We start from the raw sequence: 25,215 nt of genomic DNA, 5'->3' as shown, positions 1-25,215 counted from the left end.
TGTCTTATTATCTCTATAAAAAATCAATATAAAATGTTGACGTAGCTTAACCGTGACCGCACAAAATAAGAGAGGATGGAAAGGGTACCCAAACAGGAGGGCAGACAATCTACCTCCCTCCTAAATAGACAAATGGTACTTTACCTTCCTTGACCTTGTCTATAACCAGAATCATTCGTCTTAGTGCAAGCTTGTTGATATTTTTAATTATCGTTTTCACTTGTTATTGACTTTGTCTATAACCAAAACCATTCCTCTTCGAAAATAATTTCAAATAAACTTTCTGTTTGAAATATCCATTACTCAAACTAAATGTCTCCTTAAGGCGCCGTATGATTTGGGTAATGAATATTAATCTATGACACTTGCCACTTGGTAATGATTTGTCAAATTTTTGTCAATTTTGTATTGATATGCAGTATCATCCAATCACACTTTTTGAACATATTAGTGAAACCAGCTAATGGCTTTTAAGTTTTTAACACAAAAAATATTTGGAGCTTTGAGAGATTAAATATCAAATATCATATGACTTTTAGATTAAATACAAGCATTTTAGTCTAGGTACATATTGAAAAATCGAACAAGAAACTAATTAAATGCCACCATGTTAGTGGCTAACAACCATCCAACATATATATGTGTGTTATGGTCCTTTAATGGGATCGATAATAACTGATAGGATTCGATTCTTTGCTCTTGTGTCTGGTGCTCCATGCCAATCACCATATTGGTATACGCATTGGGAAATCCGAGCAAGGTTTCTTGCTGCTTGTACAAATTTCTCTGTAAATGGAGAACCAGAAGCTCCATCTTTGTTTAGCTTCTTCCAACTGTTTTGAACCATATTACTTATATATTCGCGCGCAAATTCCTCAGAAACATTCATACTGCCACGCGTCATGCATGAGATTGAGTTCGCAGTTTCTCCTCTCTGCACTTCTGCCTGCAATGAGACAACAAATTGATATACATACAGAATATTCAAGTGAAGAAAAATTTGTGCATGCATAATGCATTGAAGTAAAAATTAAAAGGAAATTAAGGGGTTTTTTGATATTTATTTCCCTTTCAAAATTTGGTTTGATTTTAATTTTCAACTTTTTATTATTTAAAACCCTAAAAGCTGTAAAGAGTAACCAAAGTACAAGTTTTTAATCTTCAATTTGAAAACGAAAAATTAAAATAGTTATTAAACGGACTTTGAATTAAATGCATACTTCAAAAGTACTCAAATCATTGCAAAGCCGGAAAATGAGAGATGGCCAACGCAAGAGATTGTGGTGATTTTCTAAGCATTCAAGTGCTTGCTTTGTGATCTTTGGGGTGAGGAGAAAATATGTATGAACTAAGAACACCACTCCTGAGACTGATATCCATGCAGTGTCGATATATTCTTCAAATGTGGGTATCTGCTTGTTATAGCGCCATGTTGTCTCCTTAAGAAATGCTTTGCACAAATCAGCCCACTGTGATATATAGAATCATAAGATTGCAGTTAATTAATAGTGTAAAGTGAAGTTATAATTAATTGGAGAATAAAATGATATTATTAATGTAGAAACAAAAAATTGACTACATTGCACACATTCTCTAGTACAATGGTTATATTGTACGTGAAAACGGTGGTTAATTTTATATGCCTAAAAAACATTATTGATATATGATAATAAGAATGTAGTGTACTGTACGTACACTTTTTGTGACGTAAGGGAGGGCGTTTTTGTCCTTGCTCCTTTAGAGTGTCGTAAACCATCTCATTCACTGTGTTATAAAGAGCTAGAAAACAAAGCTTCATGTAATCTGGGAGATTTTCTACAGCTTTGATATCCCATCTATGTAGCATAAGTACGTAATGGAATGCCATAAGAAACTCTTAATTAAATGAATATTGAAAAGTGATTGTCTATTGACTATATGTCTTTTTAATTTCTAACCTTTCAACCGCAGAAGTAAAAAGCTCTAGTTCATCCAAAGTACCACAAACATCATAGACATCATCAATGGTCGTTTACTAGAGCAGCCACTTTTGTCAACCCTTTCCTGACATGACGCTGTTGAGGTTCAGAGACGATTCCAACCGACCAAAAAAAGCACTCCATCAATCTGTCTCTGATGAAGCTCAACTTTTTTGCTAACCCCATATCCACCCACCACCTAATTGCACAATTAACGAAGCAAAGTTACTCTGTAATTAGTAGAAATCTGATATCAAAATAGTTGAATGAGAATCAGAATTGATATAGTACAAGTAGTAGTAGAAATTTGTTGTATAAAATTGATGGAAAGGATGAGGCAAGGGTATAGGTACCAAGTTGAATGATTAATACATTTCTGTCCATTTATTTTTTATGCAATAATATATTTACATTAAAAGGTGGGAGATTAAATTGGTATTGAATTTGTCATTCACAACTAAAAATGAATATCACTAGACGTAGTACTAAACGACTACATTTCTGCCATTTCTTAGTTACCACAAACTGATGAAGTTCATATTAATGCTTACGCTCGTATGTATATAATAATAAAAATTATAAACACACCATTTTTGTCCTCCTACACACTTATTTTAATTGTGCTAGTTGTTTTTGTCCAATTAATTTCATCTGATGACTAAAAATAAAGAGGGCTATCTTGTACTCCTCGTCCTGTGTTTGATTCTCTCTTCCCGAATATTGCATGTAATACCCGGATGGGTATAGCATATACCTTGTACTCCTTGTCTTGTGTTTGATTCTCTCTTCCCAAATATTGCATGTATAAAAGGGAAAAAATAGTTACCTTGATACTTCTTTAAGATCCCTTTGGAGTGTACATTGCACCTTGTTAAAATCTCGTTTCGCAATTTCAAGTAGCACTTGATTTGCATCTGGCCTTTTACTGTATGCCTCAATGTGCCATCAAGCTTCTAATCTTTGCATTCTATGGTGCAGAGGAAGTTCCAGTGCATGACTCACTTGTTCTGCTAGTCCTTTTGTAACATTGGCTCCACTGAGGTTCTTGAGATAAATGGTTGAAAATGCAAGGCCCTCATCCAAGAGGCTCTCTCCCTCGAAAGAAAAATATGAAGCTTCGTATAGACTAAGCATTCCTTTTACATCCTCGCAAAGCCATGCCTTGAAACTTCCATTACCGTCCAGGAATCTACTAAATACATCTGAGTTTCATATAAATTATTATATGCATATCTAGTAAATAAAAGGGAGAAACTTTAATTTCCTAATTTGAAAATGCCTAGAAGTACATTTGAAAGTTCTATGTTTAATGTCTTAATTTGTAGGGCATTCGTAATTTTGTGTGTTTCAGAATCACCTTTCAACTGCTTGAGCAGTTCATGTCTAGTATTATCTTCAAGTGCATTTTAAAGCATTGTAACTTAAAAGTCACTCAGTTCAAACATAGCATAAGTGGATTCATACAAGGTATAGTACTAATAACCAAGAGAAGCCTACATCTCCAAAACTATTTGTAGATGCCTTGTTCCTTAATTCTCGCATATGTATATACTAGCTAGAATCCTACTAAATATAGTTTTGATGGAATTATACCGAATGAAACTATGTGGTATCAACTGTAAACGATCAAATGTAATGTTTTATATAACGATATATTTACACTAAAGGGGTGAGAGAATAAATTGATTGCAAACTCTCATTTTTCGTACTTACAAGTGGAGAGAAATACTACTAGATCGTAGTATTAAGTGGCAACGGTAAAAAATACTTTAGGTGTTTTTTGTTTATATTTATAGAAAAATAGATTTTAATCCTTAAATAAGATGAAATTTAAAAAATGTCTTATACAAGATTAAAAATTGATTTCAGTCCCTAGACCCTATTTAATGTCAGCATATTAAATGTCTCTCTTTTTTATTTATAATCATAAATTAAATTTTATGAAAATATTATAAATTTTAATTCTCATTATGGTAAGTATCTTATATAAGAAAATATTTTTGTAAAGATTCGGTACACATGTTTTTGCATATTTTCTTATGTGCCACTAATTCATTACAATATATTTAGGTACGAACTTTTCAGTATACTAGGTTAGCATAATATGTTTAGGTACGAACATTTCGGTACACTAGCTTAGCATAATATATTTAGGTACAAACATTTCGGTACACTAGTTTAGTATCATATAGCATAATATGTTTAGGTACGAACATTTCGGTACACTAGGTTAGCATAATATATTTAGGTACAAACATTTCGGTCACTAGTTTAGTATCATATATTTAGGTACGGAATTTTTCGGTACACTTATGTTTTTGCATATTTTCTTATGTGCTACTAATTCACTACAACATAGTCAGGTATGGACATTTCAGTACACTAATTTACTAAAATATATTATGATACGAACGTTTAGGTACACTAATTGAGGAAGTAAAATAAATATAATGAATTAAAATGTGTATAATAATAATTAATTTCAATTTTACTGTAATGGCATTAAATAAGATATCTATTAAATATTAAAACAAAAAATATAATATAAATTTGAATTAAGTACACATTAGAAGACTAAAATCAATATCCAATCTAACACTAGGTTTTTATTGAATTTTAATCTTCTTCAAGGATTAAAGTTCAAAAACCCCTATTATTTAAGTCAGGTTTTAGTACACATTAGAAGACTAAAATCAATATCTGCATTGTTGTTATATGATAATATGAATGTAGTACAGTTTCTGATGAAGCAAATGGTAGAAATCTGATATCATAATGGTTGAATGAGAATCAGAATTGATATATAGTACTATTACTAGTAGACATGTGTGGTATAAAATTGATGGAAAGGATGAGGCAAGGGTAAGTGCCAAATTGAATGATAAATATATTTCTGTCATTGTTATTTTTAATACGGCAATTTACATTTATGCCCTTTCTTAGTTACCACAAACTGATTAAACTCAAATTAATGCTTATGCTCGTATGTATATAATAATGGAAATTACAAACACATCATTTTTGTCATCCTACACATTTATTTTAGAAAAAATTAGTATCAGTTCACTAGTTACTAATGTTCATTGACTGAAACTTTATTAGTTTTCATATTTTGATCAAAGTCCCTAGAATTAATGTAATAATGAATTTAAATGTTAGTTACATAGTTTTTAAAATAAAAATTAATAATTAATTTAAGATTTTAATCTCACATCTTTATTGAACTCCTAACTAATTTTCAATTCAAAACATTTCCAAAATAAAAAAAATAAAAATATTAGAATTGTTGTAGGCCTATTTGACTAAACTGTATTTAGGACTAAAGATGAAAGAGGTTGCAGCAAGAGAGAGATTTAATTGTGAGGTGTGTGTTGTATCACTCCATTATGCCTTTATTAATAGTAGTGATATAGGTTAAATCCTTACCCTAATAGGATTACAACTCTAATAGGATAATATCTACCAAGGACAATATATCAAGATATTCCTAGATACATTAGGATTTACATAATCACATTCGACACACCCCGACCCGGAATGTCCACTAGGACTTCGAATCGAGTTGTGTTGGCCAACACTTGGAATGTGACGAAGCCATAAAGTGTAGTGATGTGGAAAATGTGAATAAATTTAAAACTAAAAGTGCCTAAATACAAGAGTGAGCTGTGAGCGGGAATGAACTCATTTCACACGTGATATCAGAGCATAAGTACAGTAAGATAGAATAAGGATTATACCCTTAAAGGTAGCCACCTATACTGAGATTTGCCAAGATTCCTCGTCGATAAGATAGTTCAACTGCTAAAACCTGGAGGGGCGAAAAATAAGGGTGAGTGGGCCTGAAAATAAAGTTTTATAAAAACCTTTCTAAAAACATTGTAACCCCTCGCCGTAAAACAAGTATAGTTTCTCGAAAATCATACTACGTATAAGTATGAAATCAAATGCATGCTAACAATAAATCTAGAAATATGCCACAACAAAATATCTCAACGGCAATATGAATATAATCATAAGCTCAACAATATATACTAGCATGCAAGTCCGAGTCACCTAATGTGACATGTACGACGCACCTTTTGTTCATCAATCATATGCTAACACATGAGTTGGAGTCACTTAATGTGACCTGTACGACATGACCAGGTGTAATAATAATCGCTCTAGTGATACGATCACATGAAGACTAGCACTATGTGCAGGTCACCTACGAGTCGAAGTCACCTAATGTGATATGTATGACAGGACTAGCACCTACCTGGATCTAAGGCAAGCGTGCGGTGTGGGATGTGAACATACACGTGAAGGACTAGCCCTGGCCCTAGGCAGGAGCACTAACGCTGAGGTGCAGCAATGATGAGCGAACTATATGAGTATAAGTATGCCATAATGATGCAATAATTCCAATCAACATAACAAACTTACCTGAACTTTCTTGCTCATCTTGTAGAATCATCTTGGTATTTCACAACAACGCAACATTTCTCATAACATAATTTAATCATGGCATGAAGTGCATGAATCAATTCAAAAGCATTTGTGGAAACTATCCATCATATATGTATACTGTAACAAGGAAAATACCCACTTACCTAAGGTCCGCGTAACAATTCCTTAGCACGAATATCGAGGCGTCACAAACGATCGGCGCCTAGAACAATTATCAAATCACGTCTCAAAATTCTTATTGATAGAACACGTAACTTACATAAAACACATCCCCAAAGATTTTCTAGAATGATTTGAAACCCATTGACCAAAAGTCAACTGTCAGTCAAAGGTCGGCGGTAGGGTCCATAACCCTACGTAACTTAATCCAGAAGATCTGCACCTCAGATTTTGGATCTGTAACATCCAAAGATCCACATTATGCTTCTAGAACATCATACTAAAGTTTCATTACGATCCAACGGTTGGATCTCCGCCAATTGCAAATTCAAGTGGCGGTCAACGTTTTATTTTACGAACTTACAAATCCAATTCAGGAAGATCTGTACATCAGATTCCCAATCCAAAAGTTTCTAATATCCTCCAATATTACATACTATAACGTGTTAAAGTTTAGTGATGATCCAACTGTCGGATCATTAATTGCTATAGTATTTGAGTGGCAGACATTAACGAAATTATACTCAAACAATGGAATTCTGTCAATCAAGTGTCAAATATGGAATCAGGGCATCCAAATTAGCCTAGGATGGGCAGGTCGGGTCTCGACCCACGCACTGCCTCACGTGGCGGTTTCCGGCGACCGGAAACCCACTTTTTCGACTAACTCCAAATTCTACCAAAATTTACAAGAATATAGATCTCAACAAGATGAACAATTTTTATACCTTCCACAAAGTCCAAAAGTGGACGGAAGATGGTCAATTTCTCTGATAAAGCCGGCAGGTGTCTAAAGCTTCCCGGCGTCGATTCCTCGCCTACGGTGGTCCAACGGGGTCAAGGCTGATCGGGATTTACTCCTGGGATGATGGGCTACAAAACCCAAGTGGTGGTGTTGGCCATTACTTTCCCGATTCACCGGAAAAATGAAAAGGGTGGCCGAAGCACCATTGGTTTTCATCGGGTTTTGTGGCCTCGCACCACCACGTACAGAGGTTAATCAAGGTGGATCTTGGTTGGGTTTTGTAGAGGGGAGTGAGAGCTTCATGGGGGTGGTGGTGGGTCGAAAAATTCCATCGGAGTTGGCCGAAATAGGTGACGAAAAATGGGAGGTCGAGGGGATGGGTAGACAGGAATAGAAGGTTGGGAGCTTTCTCTCCCCTCTCCTAATTGGCTATCTCTCTCTCCTTTAATTTCTGATTGGTCATTCCCCCTTTAATTTGATGGGTTACAATTCCCACATGGTGGGAGTTTAATTAGTTTATAAACTAAAATTTGAGTAAACAATTTCAGACGTCCGTAACTATACCGTTATAATCCGAACTCGCAAACGTCTTTCGCCTATGCGTTCGTAGCTTCAAGATCTATTCGGAAACATTAATTGTGACTTCGAATGGTTAACAAAAGTCAAACATCCTCGCCTCTAAGGACATTTTCATAAAATCACTATTTTAAAATTTATAAAACTTAAAATCAAGGACGAGTTGTCACAACATTCCTATTCTAAATATGAATGCAATAGTCCCCCTTGAGTGTGAAAATGCTCAAACAAAACATCGCATCAGATCTTCAGCAATTGATGTAGAACAGTTGATGAAGTTGGTGGCATAATGGGAGTATGTGAGTCTCTAATATAAAGAAAGTATGCATTGGTAGTAAAACTCACAAAACTTCGCTATGGTAAAATCTAAGGCATGTGAAAACCCGACTAAGGAGAAAAGTGAGAAGTATGCATAATGTCTAAAACAAACGTCAAACGAGATGAAAGTAGTGAACTCAACGAAGTATGATTATCTCAGGATGGGTGCCTTACAAAACTTCGTTATGTAGCAAAAACCCAGTGGGAAAAATGCTCCTAATCGTAGGAAAAAGAGTACATAAAGATCAAGTGAGTATGCTTCAAGATACTCCCCCTGAGTAAACATAAGTTCTAAATAAGAGAACTACAAGCAATTCAACTCAGATAATTTACGCATACGGATTCTTTTGACGAGCTTCTGAAAAGTAGATTTGGGCAATGACTTGGTAAATAGATCGATCATGTTTTCTTTGGAATGGATTTACTTGACTTCAATGTTCAGATGTTGTTGTTGCTGGTGAGAATAAAAGAACTTCGGGGCTATAAGCTTGGTGTTGACTCCCTTTATGTATCCCTTTTTTAATTGCTCGATACATGCTGCATTGTCTTCAAAGATTGTTGTACGATGGTGGTAAAACCACTAGTGCTTTGAATATGTTCCATGATTGCTCTCAACCAAAAGAACTCACACAATGCTTCATGCAGGGCAAAGATCTCAGCATGTTTACTTAGTAAAACCACTAGCATTTACTTAGTAGACCTCCAAGATATAGTGGTGTCTCTAACAATAAAAAAATAGCCTGTGTGAAAACGTACCCTATATGGGTCAGATAAATAACCAGCATCTATGTAACCAAGGAGGCGAGAATCAACCCAAAGCCCAAGAGGGGCGACAGCTCCTCTCTAGGATTCATGGGTGTAGAATAAGCCCAAATCCGTCGTACCCTTGAGGTAGCAAAAAATGTATTTAACACCATTTCAGTGTTTGCGTGTAAGCCCATTGCTGTATCTAGCCAAAAGATTAACAGCAAATGAGCTGTCAGGTCTAGTGCATTGAGCCAAGTACAATAAAGCCCAATTGAACTTAGGTATGGAACTTCAAGCTCCAAAATCTCTTTCTCATCCTCCTTGGGACAGAAAGGATCTCATTTAGCATCTAGAATCTGAAAGACTATAGGGGTACTAGAACGCTTCGCTTTATCCTCATTAAAACATCACAACATTTTTTTGGTGTAGTTCAATTAATGTACTAGGATTCCATCCAAACAATGCTTGATCTCCAAGCCAAGATAATATTAAGTTTTCCCAAATCTTTCATCTCAAATTTCGATTTGAAATGAACGACAAATTCCTCAACCTCTGCGGGAGTTCTAATGAGGTTCATGTCGTTGACATAAACTGCAATGATCGCAAATCCAAAATGTGACTTCTTTATGAACACACATGGGCATAGTTCGTTGTTCGCATAACCTTGACTTGTCAAATATTCACTCAAATGGTTATACCACATCCGTCCGGATTATTTCAATCCATAGAGTGATCTCTTTAATCTAAGAGAGAAAGTGTTCCGTGGACTTGAACTATTTGAATCAGTCAATGGAAGTCCTTCTGGAACTTTCATATGGATTTCCATATCTAGATCCCTATAGAGATACGCGGTTACCACGTCCATAAGTTATATATTCAGTTTTTCAGAAACTACTAAACTGATAAGGTAGCATAACGTTATGACATCAATTATGGAGGAATACATCTTATCATAATCAATCCCAGGGCATTGAGAGAAGCCTTACACTACGAGGCATGCTTTATATTGCACTATTTCATTCTTCTCATTACGCTTCTTTACGAAAACCCACTTGTAGCCTACGGGCTTCACATGTGGTAGAGTAAGAGTTATAGGCCCAAACACCTTATGTTTCCCAAGCGAATCGAGTTCGACCTGGATTACTTGTTTCCAGTTTGACCAATCAATTCTACATCGGCATTCATCGATGAAACGTGGTTCAATGTCATCACTAAGCATGATGTCAGTAGCTACTATGTACGCAAATGCATCATCGACAATCATCTCATTTCGATTCCAAACCTTATCCAATACTGCATAGTGAACTGAAATCTCACGATTCTCAAGAGGCCAGGTTGTCTCATCTAAGACATCACCGTAATCTAAAATAACCTCATGCATTGGAACAGATAAGTGAGCGATGGTCGGATTCAAAATAGGACCACTAGTTTGTGCCATTTTCCTCTTTCGAAATTGTGAATCTTTTGAACCCGAGGTTTTACCACCCTTCAAGGGAAGAGTTGAAGATTGGCTAGCCATCAATTTACAAGGCTGCGTGAAAGGTACGACTGCCCCACCCTGGGGGATGGTTCAGCCTTCCTAGGTTGTATTACCATGTACTCTATGTACATCAATCATTTATATGCGTTTACAGCAGGTATATGTGATCTCGTCACCTTTGCTAGATCAATAAAAGCATCCGACATGCTTTGAGCGATGCTTTGAAGATCTAAAATACATGGCACTTCAGTTTCAGACTGGGCAATATGGGGATCTAAATTAGACAAAGTGGGAGCATACCACGATAATTCACGACGTTCTACAGGAACGTTAGCATTCTTATCTCCCCCTAACAACAAGAAGGTTGTCTCATCAAAGTGATAATCCGTAAAATGTGCGGTAAATAGATCTACTATCAAGGGATCTAAATAGCGAATAATTGATGGCCAATCAGATTTGACATAGATTCTCATTCTTTTGTGAAGAATTGTTTTGGTACGTAATGACGGTGTTATTGGCACATAGACTGCGCATCCAAACACACGTAAATGACAGACGTCGGGCTCGTATTCAGTAACTAACTGTAACGGTGAATAAGGTTGGGTAGTGGTGGGCCTCAGGCGGATCAACATAGCTGCGTAGCCCCAAGCAGATACCGGCAGTTTGGTTCGCATAACCAAAGTCTGAGCTATCAATTGAAAACGCCTTATGAAAGCTTCTGCTAGGCTGTTTTGGGTGTGAACATGGGGTGCAAGATGTTCAACTTCAATCCCAAATGATATGCAATAGTTGTCAAAAATATGTGACGTAAATTCTCTAACATTATCTAATCGAATTGATTTGATCGGATAATCAGGATAGTGAGCCCTAAGCTTAAAATTTTGTGCTAGGAGTTTCACAAAAGCAACGTTGCGTGTTGACAATAAACATACATGTGACCAACATGTCGATGCATCAATCAACACCATAAACTATCTATATGGTCCGCATGTTGGTTGGATAGGTCCACAAGTATCCCCTTGAATCCTCTGAAGAAACTTAAGAGGGTTGTGTATTCAACTTCCCCAAAGAACAAGCTTTGCATGGCGGGAATCCAACGTAGGGAGTTAAATAATGCCCATGTGATGATTTTTGGATACGGCACATCATGTCATGTTCAAGATGTCTCATACGATCATGCCAAAGTAGCAAAGAACTCTAGAAACCAAGCTCAGGGCCAGCCACATGGTGGGTCTCTATGCCGCGAATGGTTGTGATGTACAACCCACTCGGGAGACGTTTCAACTTCTTGTGAATACGCTTCTAGCCATACTCGTAAGAAGTGATACAAAGAAATTCAGAACCATTATCTTCAGTGGCTTCAACATGATATTGATTATCTTGAATGTCTCTAAAACTCAGCAATGATCTTCCGGAACTTGGAAAATAGATGGCATCTTTAATGGTTAAGAAAATACCATTAAACAACATTATATGGGCCTTTTTGTATCCTTCAATCAGGTTGGATGAGCCTAAGAGAGTTGTCTATGGTGCATTCTTAGGCACGAAGTTAGTAAAATAGTGTCGCTCATGCAATATGGTGTGTGTGGTAGCACTATCAACCAGACAACTAACTTCCCTACTAGTCATACCAAGAAATAAATTAATTCAATTGGTTATATGCATAAATATAATTTCATTCATTTAATAAATCAATTGAGAAATAATATCCATAAAATAATTACCCATAATTCAAAACAAACCAAAACCAAACAAATTATCCTAAAGACTTAGAAAAATTGTCCAAAAATTAAACCATAAACCTAAAAAAATAGAGGGGGGTCTGGCCACTCGTAGTGGGTTCGGCCACTAGGGGTAAAAACACCCAAAAAAACATGTCTAGAAGAATAAAACTTATTCGTCTATAAGAGCTGATGTCTCTTGATAATCTGATATCTCCATGGATGTGGTAGCATCTTTGGGATGTTCCACATTGGCAAAGTTAGACTCACGACGAGAATGATAATTGGCAATGGCCTGGGGCGTAGCTCTGCATATGCATGACTAATGATCCCTTGATCCACAGCGGTAGCACATGTTCATTTCAGTGGAAGTTGATTGAACGGTAGCTTTCACTACAAAAAAAGTAGTCATTAACGACAAAGATTTTTCGAGGGCCCAAAAAAACGATCGTAGAAAGCACATTTTGAGACCATAAAATATGAGTCGTCGGTAACATGGCATGAAACAAATTTGTATTACCAACGCACATGATATCCTCAGAAAAAGTCTCAAGTTTCGTCGGAATTGCACTTTTGTTTGGCAGGAAGAATTGGCGCCAGTTGTATTAACGACAAGTAAAGTTCTTATCAGAAATAGAATGGTTATTTCCGAAGGTTTACTCATGTTGACGAAATTGATTTACTATTTTCGAGGGAAAAAAAAAAGTCCTCTCGGTAATGATTTTATAATTTTGAGGAAAAAAAAGTCATCTCGGTAATACTTTTATATTTTCGAGGGTGATTAGTTGTTGTCGGAAGTAATCATATTTTTCCAACAAAATTTTTTCTTTGTCAGAATAAATTTTAAGGCATATGGTTTTGTTGGAATCAATTATTTACTAAAGGTCACATGTGTCATTTGAATATTCTTGAAATAAGTTTGATGCTTAATTTAAATTCTACAATAAATAGATCATATAACTTAGAATACATATGGAGAAAATTGGACCATTAAATTAAAAATAAAACCATTGAGCAAAAAAGTGTATAACTTAATATAGTATTCTATGATAAAGAAATAATTTGCATGCCTTTGTTAAATCATAACATTTGTCATTGACATTGAACAAAGTATAACCACATCACTTCCGCAACTAAATTTTCAGATAAAAAAAAACACAATCACAATGAGAGCTTATCCCACAATTTCATCATCTTCGTCATCATTTTGGTTGGCTTGAATACCCCCATGCGCCTCATCTTCTTGGTATGGCTCATCATCATCATCAACATTAGGCATCTCATAAACATTTCTAGGCTTCGTTTCCACCACGTAACTCCAAGCCTTATTTTTAATCTCTCTCACATAAAAAGCTTAGGTTGCTTGGTTTGCCAGCACAAATGGCTCTTTAGTATTCAACTTGCGAGTTGTATTAATACTAATTATTCCATAACGATCTATCTTATAACCTGTTCCTTTTCGCACAATGTCATACCACTCACAATTGAACAATACAACTCTATTGCCTTCTGTGTAACGAAGCTCAACCACGTCTTTTAATACTCCATACCAAGACACACTATCAATTTGATTCTCCCCCTTAACCATAACTTCACAATTTTGTGTTTTTTTATTCTCGTCACGTTGCAATGTATGAAACCTAAACCCACTCATATAGTAACCAGGATAATATTTTACTCACCTTTCCGGACCGAGAACTAACGAAAGCATTTGCTTATCAACTTTGTTATCATAGTATAGTTGTTTAATTTGCATATATAGAAAGAAAAATATTGTAGAAACAATATATCTAATAGTCAAAAGTTTTCACATAAATAGTATACATACCCTCTCATGAAACCAATTTGAAAATTGAAGCCTATGTGACTCCTCCACATTTCTAACACCATAATGCATTAGAATATTCTTATGTTCTTTGCGCATATAGCAAGGAGTTAGTTAAATTAATATATTAAAATATTGTAATACTAAAAATAAGTAGTAAAAGATCGAATGTTGAAAGTTTGTATGGTAATGAGAGATTTCTTACTGAACAAAAAGTAAACATTCATCACAATTTTGTAGGACATAAAACTTGGCAACCTCAAGGAGTTCGATACCCATCTCTTCAAGTACACCTTTCCCAAAAGATTTACCTGGTGTTGAAAAAATAGGTAATCGAGATGTATCAGATAACGATTGACCTCCATCATCATTTCTATCCCTTTGATTAAACTTAGTTTCAACTCGATGCAAATAATGAAAGCAAAATGTTATGCATTCATCTCCCAAGTAGCCTTCCGCAATAGATCCTTCTGGATGAGCCTTATTACAAACATAACTTTTTAGTTTATGCAAATACCTAACCAGATAGTAAAAATTGAAATTAGAGAATATAACTTGATATCAAATAAAATGTTATGTAAACATAATATTTGAAAATTGACATTACCTTTCTACAGGATACATCCACCTATATTGCACTGGACCCGCCATTTTTGCCTCCCATGCTAAATGGCAAGTTAGATGAATCATGATGTCAAAGAAGGCAGGAGGGAATATTTGTTCCATCTTGCATAATGTAATAGCAATTTGATTTTCAAGAACATTCAAATCTTCTTCTCTCAACACTTTAGCACAAAATTCCTTTAAAAAATAAGAAAGCTCAATGAGGTGCTCACAAACATCTTTAGGCAATAACTCTCGAGCTATAAAGGGAAGTAATCTTTCCAAGAAAATGTGACAATCATGGGTCTTCATACCAGAAATACTACGTTCTCCAGCAGCCACACATCGAGATAAATTTCCAGAGTATCCATCTGGAACATGTAATTCAAATAACCATTTACATAAAACTCTATTATCATCGTCTGAGAATGTATAGTCACCTGGGAGAAAATCAAGCTTACCATCTTCTCTTACTTTTGGATGATATCTTTCCCTTATACCCATTTCACGAAGATCAAGGCGAGCATTTAAAGAATCCTTTGTCTTACCATCAATGCTCATCATTGTGCCAATCACACTCTCAAATACATTTTTCTCGATGTGCATAACATCTAAGTTATGATGCACCAAAAGTGTTTTCCAATAAGGTAATTGAAAAAATATAGAATGTTTTTTCCAATTATGGCTCCTTCCAAACCCAGGTATCGTTTGCTAGTTCTACTTGCCATGAGTTATTTTTCTTAATTCATCCAGTTCTTGTATAACATCATCACCATATGGTTTACTGGGTGCAACCGTTTACTCTCTTGTATTGTCGAACTTGCTTTTTTGCTTGCGCCATGTGTGGTTAGACGGTAAAAATCGTCTATAACCCATATAACACATTTTTGACCCATGAGATAACATGCGATGTGAAATCTTAGAGGCACAATATGGGCATGCCAATCTTCCTTGAGTGCTCCAACCTGACATGTAAGCATATACCGGATAATCATTGATAGTCCATATAAGTGCAGCTCTCATTTGAAAATTTTGCCTTATAGATATATCATACGTTTCCACACCATTTTCCCATAGTGTTTGCAACTCATCAATCAATGGCCTCAAATATACATCTATGTCATTACCTAGACTTGTTAGTCTAGGTATAAGTAAGGACATGAAAGTATAAGGCTCATTCATACGCATCCACAGAGGAAGATTGTACGGGAATAGGAGAACTGGCCAAGTACTATGGCGAAGATTCATCTTCCCAAAAGGGTTAAATCCATCTGTTGCCAAACCAAGTCGTACATTTCGAGGTTCAATACCAAATGACTCATGAATTTGATCGAAAGATTTCCACTGCTCGGAATCTGCTGGATGTCTCAATACACCATCTTTAACACGATCTTTAGAATGCCATCTCATATCTGTAGCTGTCTTTGATGACATATACAATCTCTGAAGCCTTGGCGTGAGTGGAAAATATCTCAAAATCTTCCCTTGTTCTTGAAGGCTTTAGATGCAAGGGGTTGGCGCTTCTAGGTCAAATTTCCTCCCTTAAGTAGGACTTGGCTCTGTTGACCTTGGGCCCATGGGTAGGCATGTCGCCCCTTACCATGGCCACGACGATGTTTTCTTTGTTTGTGGTTACTAGAATTGGTCGTTTGTGTTTCAGGCAAAGTGTTCGAGCCAGTGGGTCGAGCTTAATAATTTTTCAAAAAAAACTGGTTTTGCTTTTTAGTGAGAAGTAAAACAAAGATCAAATCCAAAAATTTGGTGAACTTATGTTCCCTATATTGTTGCTACAGGACAATATTGGTAGCATGGAAGGTCAAATAGGTCTTTTTTAGAAGATCTGCATCTATTGTCCACTTTACAGAACTTAAGCAATGATCAGATTCTACAAACTTCAGAGTTGTATTCATTCGTAGACTTAAAGTCTTGGAAAAATGTTGCCAGTCGTGTCTTACTTCAGGCAAGTAAATGTCTTTCTGGTGATCAAACCAATCGGCTAGAGCAGGCCATAAGGTGCGTGGGTCATCCTCAACGAGGTACTCGGTCTGCAGTGCATCATAGATGTGTCTTTGAATGAAGATCATTACGATAGCTTTTTGAACTTCATCGACGAGTTTGGCATCGATAGGTTCCTCGATGGTGGCTCTAATACCCTTTGCAGTAAGATAGAGCTTCACATCTTGAACCCACTTCAGGTAATTTCTTCCAGATACTTCCAGAACGGTGAAATCAAGCTTGTTCAAGTTCGACATGTCCCTAAAATGAATGGTACACTAATATGTGGTTAGTCATATGGTAATCCATAGACATACATCGTAGAACATTCGGGTTCTATAGACATTTATTGGTTTAATTTAAACATGAAAGCTACAGGTTTCATGTTGTAAGTTTTGAATGAAAACTTCGGGTTTCAAAGGCACTAAATATGAAACTACAAGTTCAATTTAGTTTTATGAATGATTAGTTCATAAAGGAGAGGTTCCTGCAATAACACAAAATGTAATATGCTGATTTAAAGGTAGTGGATTTGAGTTGCTTCGGGAAATCAAGTGTAAGAGCTTCGGAACTATGAAATGATGTCAACGGTTCAAAGTAGAAAAATAAATTATTGAATCGTTATGTCCAAAAGTAATCTTCAGTTCAATAATTTTGGATTAATTATCAGATTAATGGACTGCATGTCACTTTTAATTAATTCAATAGATCGGGACCAAACGGGGTTGATCGTGGAAGCAAAATAATGACAAACGGGTCATATTAGTTTTGATTGGTGATAAACCAAGTGATAATTAAATTAGAATTATTTAGCGTAAACCAAAGTACCAAAAAATTATTTAGGCATGATTTATAACACAGGGATGCCAAAAATTGGCATTGGGTCGAAAAATAATGCGGCCAAGCCAAAAGTAGGCTGGCTGGGATGTGGGGATGGGCCCTGTAGCACAGCTGCAGGCCATTGGGCCACTGAGAGGACTGCAAGCCTCTGGGCCATGTGATCTAGGTAAGCCCAACAACATGTGTTGTTGGTTTGGTCCTAAAACTGAGCAAGGGTAGCAAGCCCAGATTAAGGCTGGCTTGCGGTTTGGTGCGGGAAAGCCTAGCCGAGGCTGGGTTTTAGGTTTTTGTGTCAAGGCAAGTCAAGCCCAGTAACAAAAGCTGTTGGCGAGTTGGGCCGAGGGTTGGCAAAGCCTAGCAAGAAATGCGGGCTTACTGCAGGCAGGCCAATGACGCAGGACCAAGCCCAGCAACACACGAGTTGCTAGTGATGGGCCATGGGTATGAGGGCAAAGCCCAACAAATAGTAACAAGCTGTGCTAGTAGGTGAGATGGGGCTGTAGGCCCAATCCGAACCGATCCCAAGCCAAGAAGGCCAGGTTGTTCTCGCTCGCAGCAAGCCCAAATGGCTACTATGGGTCAGATGTCAAAACGACGTCATCCTAGGGCATGCTCAAAGCAGCTGGGCTACAAGCCAGCGCAGAGGTTGACGGTGGTGGAAGTGGTGGCGCGGCGACGAACAGCGGCCTATGCTGCATTAATTCCCTTTTTTTTTTCTTTTCGATTTTTTTAGGGTTTTAAAAGCCTAAATTGCTTCTAATTTATTTATATGCTTTTAATCACAAATTCCACATAGCAAAATAATTACGTAATGCATGAAGCGTGTGTGTATGTGTGTGTGTGTGTGTGTTGTTGGAAGGAAAATATAAATATAGGGGGCTCATGCATCATGGGGAATGTTTTCATGCTTCATGGACGTTTCAAATATCTTACTTTGTTTTAAGCGTACCTGATTAGCAAAATATAAATAAAAGCCTTTGAATTTTGTAGAAGAAAACCCCCTCCTACGATCCTTCAGTTCCTTAACTTCTGGCACCAACGTGCTGATAATGTGTTGTAGGCCTATTTGACTGAAATGTATTTAGGACTAGAGAGGAGAGAGGTCGGCGGCAAGAGAGATATTTAATTGTGAGGTGTGTGTTGTATCACTCCATCGTGCCTTTATTTATAGTTGTAGGATAGGTTAAATCCTTACCCTAATAGGATTACAACTCTAATAGGATAATATCTACCAAGGAGAATATTCCAAAATATACCTAGATACACTAGGATTTACACAATTGCATTCCTATTCTAAATATGACTGCAACAAGAATAAGTTTGTATCCCTTAATTTTTTATAAAAAGGTTTCGAATTTTTTAATCTTATATGTACCCATTCATGTAATTTTTTAATTTTTTTAATCTTAAAATGTACCAATTCTTAAATATACCAATTTGTTGTATGTAAAATGTACCCTTTAAAAAAAACATATATTCAAATTTATTCTAATCTATTTTTAAACTTATACAAATACATTCTTTTTCTTGATTTGAGAATGTATCCATGTCAAGTTTAATCAAAGAAATATTATTAAGCCTAATATCTATTATTTTTTGTGTGGTTTTAAAGAATGTACCCATATTTTGGTACAATACTTTTTTTGTTAATTTTGATGAATGTACCCATGTTTATACACACACACACACAATAAATTAGAGAGTATAATTTATATTTTAATAATTTTAATCCATAAATTATGGGTTTTTTTATTTAAAATCTCATTAATACAAACAACTATAAATTTCAAATTTTAATTTAAAAATATATTAACCTACATAGAAATACATTATCACATTAATTTGAGATACTTCGATAAAAAAATTAAAAACCAACAAGGTTTCAGTCAAAGAATATTAATAGTTAGGAATCGCATTCAAATTGTCCCTTTATTTTATTTGTGTTCGTTGTTGTTTTTTTCTAATTTATTTCATCTAATAGCCAAATATAAAGAGCGGTGTTGGAGAAGCTATAAGGAATGAAAATCATTTCCCTATACTAACTTGATGAGTATAACATATACCTTGTACTCCTAATTATGTGTTTGATTCACTCTTCCCAAATATGGCATAAATAATAGGGAAAAAATAGTTACCATGATACTTCTTGAAGATCCCATCGCACCCTGTTAAAATTTCTCTGACGCAATTTCAAGTAGCATCTGTTTTGCATTTGGCCTTTTACTATATGGCCACTAGTATAAAAACATACTTGCGCAACGACAACTTGCTCGTGAAGCAAATTTTGTCGTGCAAAGTATGTTTGTGCAACTATGACAACAAAACGTCACGTAAAGACATTTTGCGCAACAAAGATTAACATTGCGCAAAACTGTTTTGCACGACGAAGATGTGCATTAGTTGCGCAAAAGTTTTGTGCGACGAAGGTGCATATCCGTCGCACAAAACAATTTTGTGCTCGCGCAAAACAATTTTGTGCGACGTCAGTCTTCGTCATGCAAAATCAACGACTTTTTCCACACCTTCGTTGTGTAAATATTTTAAATTGACAATCGAATTAGTTCATTGTATTCAAATAGGATCAAAGAGTATAGCTGCAAAAAAATCATCAAAATCGGAGTTAAAATAACTGTTAAATCATGATTTTTCGTTTATAATCGTCGAAAAGTTTTATCCCGTTACTTGATCTCTAAATGTTTGTTTTTTGCGATTTTTGGCATATGCAATCTCGAAACATATACAAACAAGTTTGATAGTTGGATCATTGAAACTAATTTCGTAGAATGTGTATCCCATTAAAATGATAGATTCACTAACACTTAGAGTTTATTTATATTTTCATTAAGTATAACATAAGATTTTGTGGAAATTGAAGATCGAATTGTTCATTGTATTCATATAGGGTTAAGGAGTGTAGCTATAAAAAATCATCAAAATCTGAGTTAAAACTACCGTTAAATCCTGATTTTTTGTTTATAACCGTCAAAAAGTTTTGTATCGTTACTTGATCTTTGAATGTTTGTTTTTTACAATTTTTTGTGTATGCGATCTCGAAGCATATATAAACAAGTTTGACGGTTGGATAGTTGAAATTAGTTTCGTAGGATGTGTAACCCATCAAAATTTATAGATTCACTAACACTTGGAGTTTATTTATACTTTCGTTAAGTATAACATAATATTTTGTGGTATCCACTAGTGTAAATATTTTAAATTAAAGATTGAATTCGTTCATTGTATTCATATAGGGTCATGGAGTGTAGTTGTAAAAAATCATCAAAATCGGAGTTAAAACTACCGTTAAATTGTGATTTTTCATTTATAACCGTCGAAAAGTTTGTCCCGTTACTTGATCTTTGAATGCTTTTTTTTTTTTTGCAATTTTTGGCGTATGCAATCTAAAAGTATATACAAACAAGTTTGACGGTTGGATAATTGAAACTAATTTCGTAGAATGTGTATCCCATCAAGTTCAAAGGTATATATATTTATTAAGTAGTTTTAAATTTATTTATTTTGTACGTAGAACACTTAAGAAATTGAATGGTACGTATATTTATTAAGTAGCTTTAAATTTATTATTGTAGTTTGGATCGGATTCCGCATTATGTAAGCTTGGGTGTATGTGGGATTTGGGTTTGTGAGATGTAAAACACTTTCGTAATCCCCTTTCTTATTATGGAATTTCCTTGCCGTCTCCAAACTAAAGGCAGGCTTATTCTCAACTATAGTATAAATCCTTGGGTTATTTGGATTTCAGTATTTATCAAACTTTGCCTTGCTTATGTATTGATCTCATATCTGTCGCTTTCATACAACAACCCAAATATGGAATATGCCATCTGGATTCTATATGGAAGTTGTGACGCAGGATAGTTACAGTACTCCTTCAAGTTAATACTACTTAGAAAAAGTCTGCGTTTGAACTGAGGGGCGGGGTGATACATTGTTCAAAGAAGCTTTTTTCCTCCAAAATTTTGGTCCTATTTGTTTTTGTATGTTGGTCGAAAACAAATAAAAAGTTTTGGTATTAGTATTTTGCTTTTGTTCATAAACAAGGGCAAAAGATATCTCAGAAGTTTTAAGAATGGTTGGGCAGTAATAGTTTGGGAAGGATGCTTCTCATCATGGTCATCGTACGAGCCTTCAATTTTTCAATTTTAAAGAGTGATACTTTCTTGAAATTCCTTTATGAATCTTGAATACTAGAGTGTTTTCTTAATCTTTCAATTTTCTTTCAGAACTATTAAATGTAATAAACTTTGATATTGCCTTTTTTCCCTTAATTTGTATATTGCCTTTGTTCCCTTAATTTGTATATTGCCTTTGTTTCCTATATCTTCTTTGCAACCTATTGGAGTCTAAGTGAGAAATGGCTCATTTCTTACGTTTTATCATGTGGCAGCTCATATTTAGAACAAAAAGGGTTTGCTTTACCACAAGGATATTTGTCTTGCAAAGTATTACTTTCCCATCCAAAAGTTTGGTACGTCCTGGAGTCCTCTCATGTTTTCAATTGCTCTAACTTATTATTACTTGGTCTTCTCTGAGTTGTATTTCCCTCCAAATTTCTAGTGCTTTGCTTTCTCATGTTTCTTGCTTCGAACATTACTAGTGAACAACGACTGATTCCTGAACATTTCTTCAACTATCAAGGGGGCGCTTAAGAGGGTTTGACATGTAGGTGTAGATATATGTGGTTGAGAGGTATTGACGTTTAAAGCCATGCATTGCAAATGGTTTTTAAGAAGGAATATTAGGATGGTGCGACTGCACTCGAATCTAATTACTTTTCATGCTAATAACATTTCTTACTTTTCTGAGCATCTAGTATTGTTTCTACCTTTGCAATACTACTTTATATATACGTGAACAAATGCAAGAAAGGATTTGATATTACCTTGGCTGCTAATTGATTAGTTTCAAATGCAAGAAACGATTAGTTTCTAATGTTATATTTTTATGGTTCAAAAAGTGTATAGATGGTGCAGTTGATCACTCATCGTCGGGGTGTGACCAATGCGCCTCCCGCATTATCAGCACCTACTACATCAGCCGTGAGTGCTGCAAGATTAGGGAGCCTACACCCCTTACTGAGGCTACTCTTTATGGCATCCCAGGTGCTTGCATCATCGACGTCATCAGTGTCAGTTCAACCGCTTAGTGCACGACGACCATAGGACAGGTCATCGCCCTGACGGAGGAAGTGGCAACCCTAAAAGATCAGCTTGCGGCCCAACAATCAGCCTAGGAGGCTGAAGTAGCAGCTTAAGAAGCCAAGATTGCAACCCAGTTTTCGGCCCAGAACAAGAATATGAGTATGATCTTACAGGCCTTACAGATGTCCGACCTCTAAATCCCAATGCCAGCACCTGATCTTGCTCCACCTTCGACCTCCCAACCACTTCGCCCAGCCGATACCCAGTAGCCTGATGCATCAAGCCTAGAAGACTACTTGTTGTAGTTTTTTCTTTTATGTTCGAACATCTTTAGGTACATTTTCATATATTTATAATTAAATATTTTTTCTTAGTTTATTAATTATTGTTTATAATTTAATTACAATATTTATTAAAAATTAAATAAAAAATATTTTTGCCAAAAAAAAAAAACCAAGGGTTTGTGCGACGAAGAAGCAACCTGCATCGCACAATGTGCAATGCATGTCCCTACGTCGTGCAAAGGCATTTTGCGCGACGCAGGTTGCGCGACAAATGTCCCTCCGTCGCGTAAAGGCGTTTTGCACGACGTAGGGACATGCGTCGCGCAAAGGTATTTTGCGTGACATCGTAGGTTGCTTCTTCGTTGTGCAAACCCTGCTTTCACTGCCTTGGCGCGACAATTGGCACGCGATGAAGGTTTCGTTGGGCTAATTTTCAGGCAATGTTTTTTTACTTTGTGTGACGAAGGTACCACCGTCGCGCAAACTATTTTTTGTACTAGTGGCTCAATATACCATCTAGCTTCTAATCTTTGCATTATACGGTGCAGTGGAAGTTCCAATGCATGACTCACTTGTTCTGCTAGTCCTTTGGAAACATTGGCTCCACTCAAGTTCTTGAGATAAATGGTTGAGAATGCAAGGCCCTCATCCAAGAGGCTTTCTCCTTCGAAAGAAAAATATGGAACTTTGCACAGACTAATCATTCCTTTTACATCCTTGCAAAGTCATGCCTTGAAACTTACATTACCGTCTGCGAATCTACTGAATACATCTGAGTTTCATACAAGTTATTATATGCATATCTAGTAAATAAGACGGAGAAACTTTAATGTCTTAATTTGAAAATGACTAGAAGTACATTTGAAAGTTCCATGTTTAATAATGTCTTTATTTGTAGGGCATTCGTAATTTTGTAGTGCTTCAAAATCACCTTTTCAACTGCTTGAGCCGTTCATTGCTAGTGTTCTCTTCAAGTGTATTTTAAAGCATTAAGTCTACTTTCGTTGTAACTTAAAAGTCGCTGATTAAAACATAGCATAAGTGAGTTCATACATGGTATAGTGCTAATAAGGAACACTGATGTTAGAGAAGCCTACATCTCCAACACTATTTCTAGATGCCTTGCTCCTTAATTCTCATGTATGGCAATACTAGCTAGAACCCAACTAAATATAGTTTTTACGCAATTATACCGAATGAAACTATATATGTGGTATCAATTGTAGATGATAAAATGTAATGTTTCATATAACGATATATTTACACTAAGAGGTGAGTGAATAAATTGATTGCAAACTCTCCATTTTCACACTTACAAGTGGAGAGGAATATTACTAAATCGTAGTATTAAGTTACAATAATAAAATGTACTATAGGTGTATTTTGTTTAGATTTAAGGTAGGTATTAGTACACAAATCAAGTACTTTCTGGGTTAAAATCATATTTCATATCGGACATCTCTCTTTCAAGGAGGCAGCGGGGATTCGACTTCCCCTAGGGGTAGGGTTAGTAACAATAACTAACAAAAAGTTTACGTATTTATACCTTGAGAGATCTCAAACCCATATGTCTAAGGAGCATGAAGCTGAGAGCAGTGAGGGGAGACTCTGGTCTATTCCTTGGCCATCAATGTTGTTCAATATTTTATAAGGGGTTCTTGTTATGTCCTCCTCAAAGTGATACCCCAAACTTAACCGTCGGATGTCATCAATGAACTCAAACATAGTCAACATGTTGATATCATCATCACCGTAATCAATCATATGCTTCACTTTCTCCTCCAGGAACTTCCACCATCCTTGTATGCATTATCCTACAAAAGTCATTAAGTGTAAGTAATACAGCTTGATAAAACTTGTATCATATAACTGCATTTTCATAGTCGGTCTAGTGGTCTATGACTAGTTACTTTGATACTATATCCAGTTTAACTACATGCATGTGCAATTCAATATGTATAGGGAAAGGGCCTCAATTCAACTATTTGAGACTTATTCAACATAACAGAAAATTTAACGTCATGAGGTTTATGATGTAAAACACGTTCCAACGACAGAAAGCGCACATGGACACATAAGAGAGGAAAAATTGTTTTCCTAATTCAAATTGTAATTCTCTAATCGATCAATCACTTGTAGGGGATTATGAATTTATGATTAGTCTTCAAGGACTGCAAAAAATTGTAACTCCTTACGCTTGGCTTGTAATTGGCAGACTGCCGACTTTTGACGTGGTCATGATGTGATATTTTTTTAATACATTTGGCATGCCCAAATTTGTAGGCGCAAGGGATTCGAAGAGCCATATTATTATTTATCAAGGAGCAATGTGGCAACAAGAAGCAATGTTGGAGCA

The 25,215-nt window shown here is 35.8% G+C and overlaps 1 pseudogene; it reads right to left on the bottom strand.

Moving 5' to 3' along the window:
* Positions 1-566: 566 nt before the first annotated feature.
* On the bottom strand, positions 567-25,165 carry LOC114822414 (tricyclene synthase EBOS, chloroplastic-like; annotated as a pseudogene).
* Between the last annotated feature and the right edge of the window lie 50 nt (positions 25,166-25,215).

The sequence above is a fragment of the Malus domestica genome, chromosome 17, assembly GCF_042453785.1.
Source record: "Malus domestica chromosome 17, GDT2T_hap1".
Lineage (NCBI taxonomy): Eukaryota > Viridiplantae > Streptophyta > Magnoliopsida > Rosales > Rosaceae > Malus > Malus domestica.
This window is presented reverse-complemented; position numbering and strand designations above follow the sequence as displayed.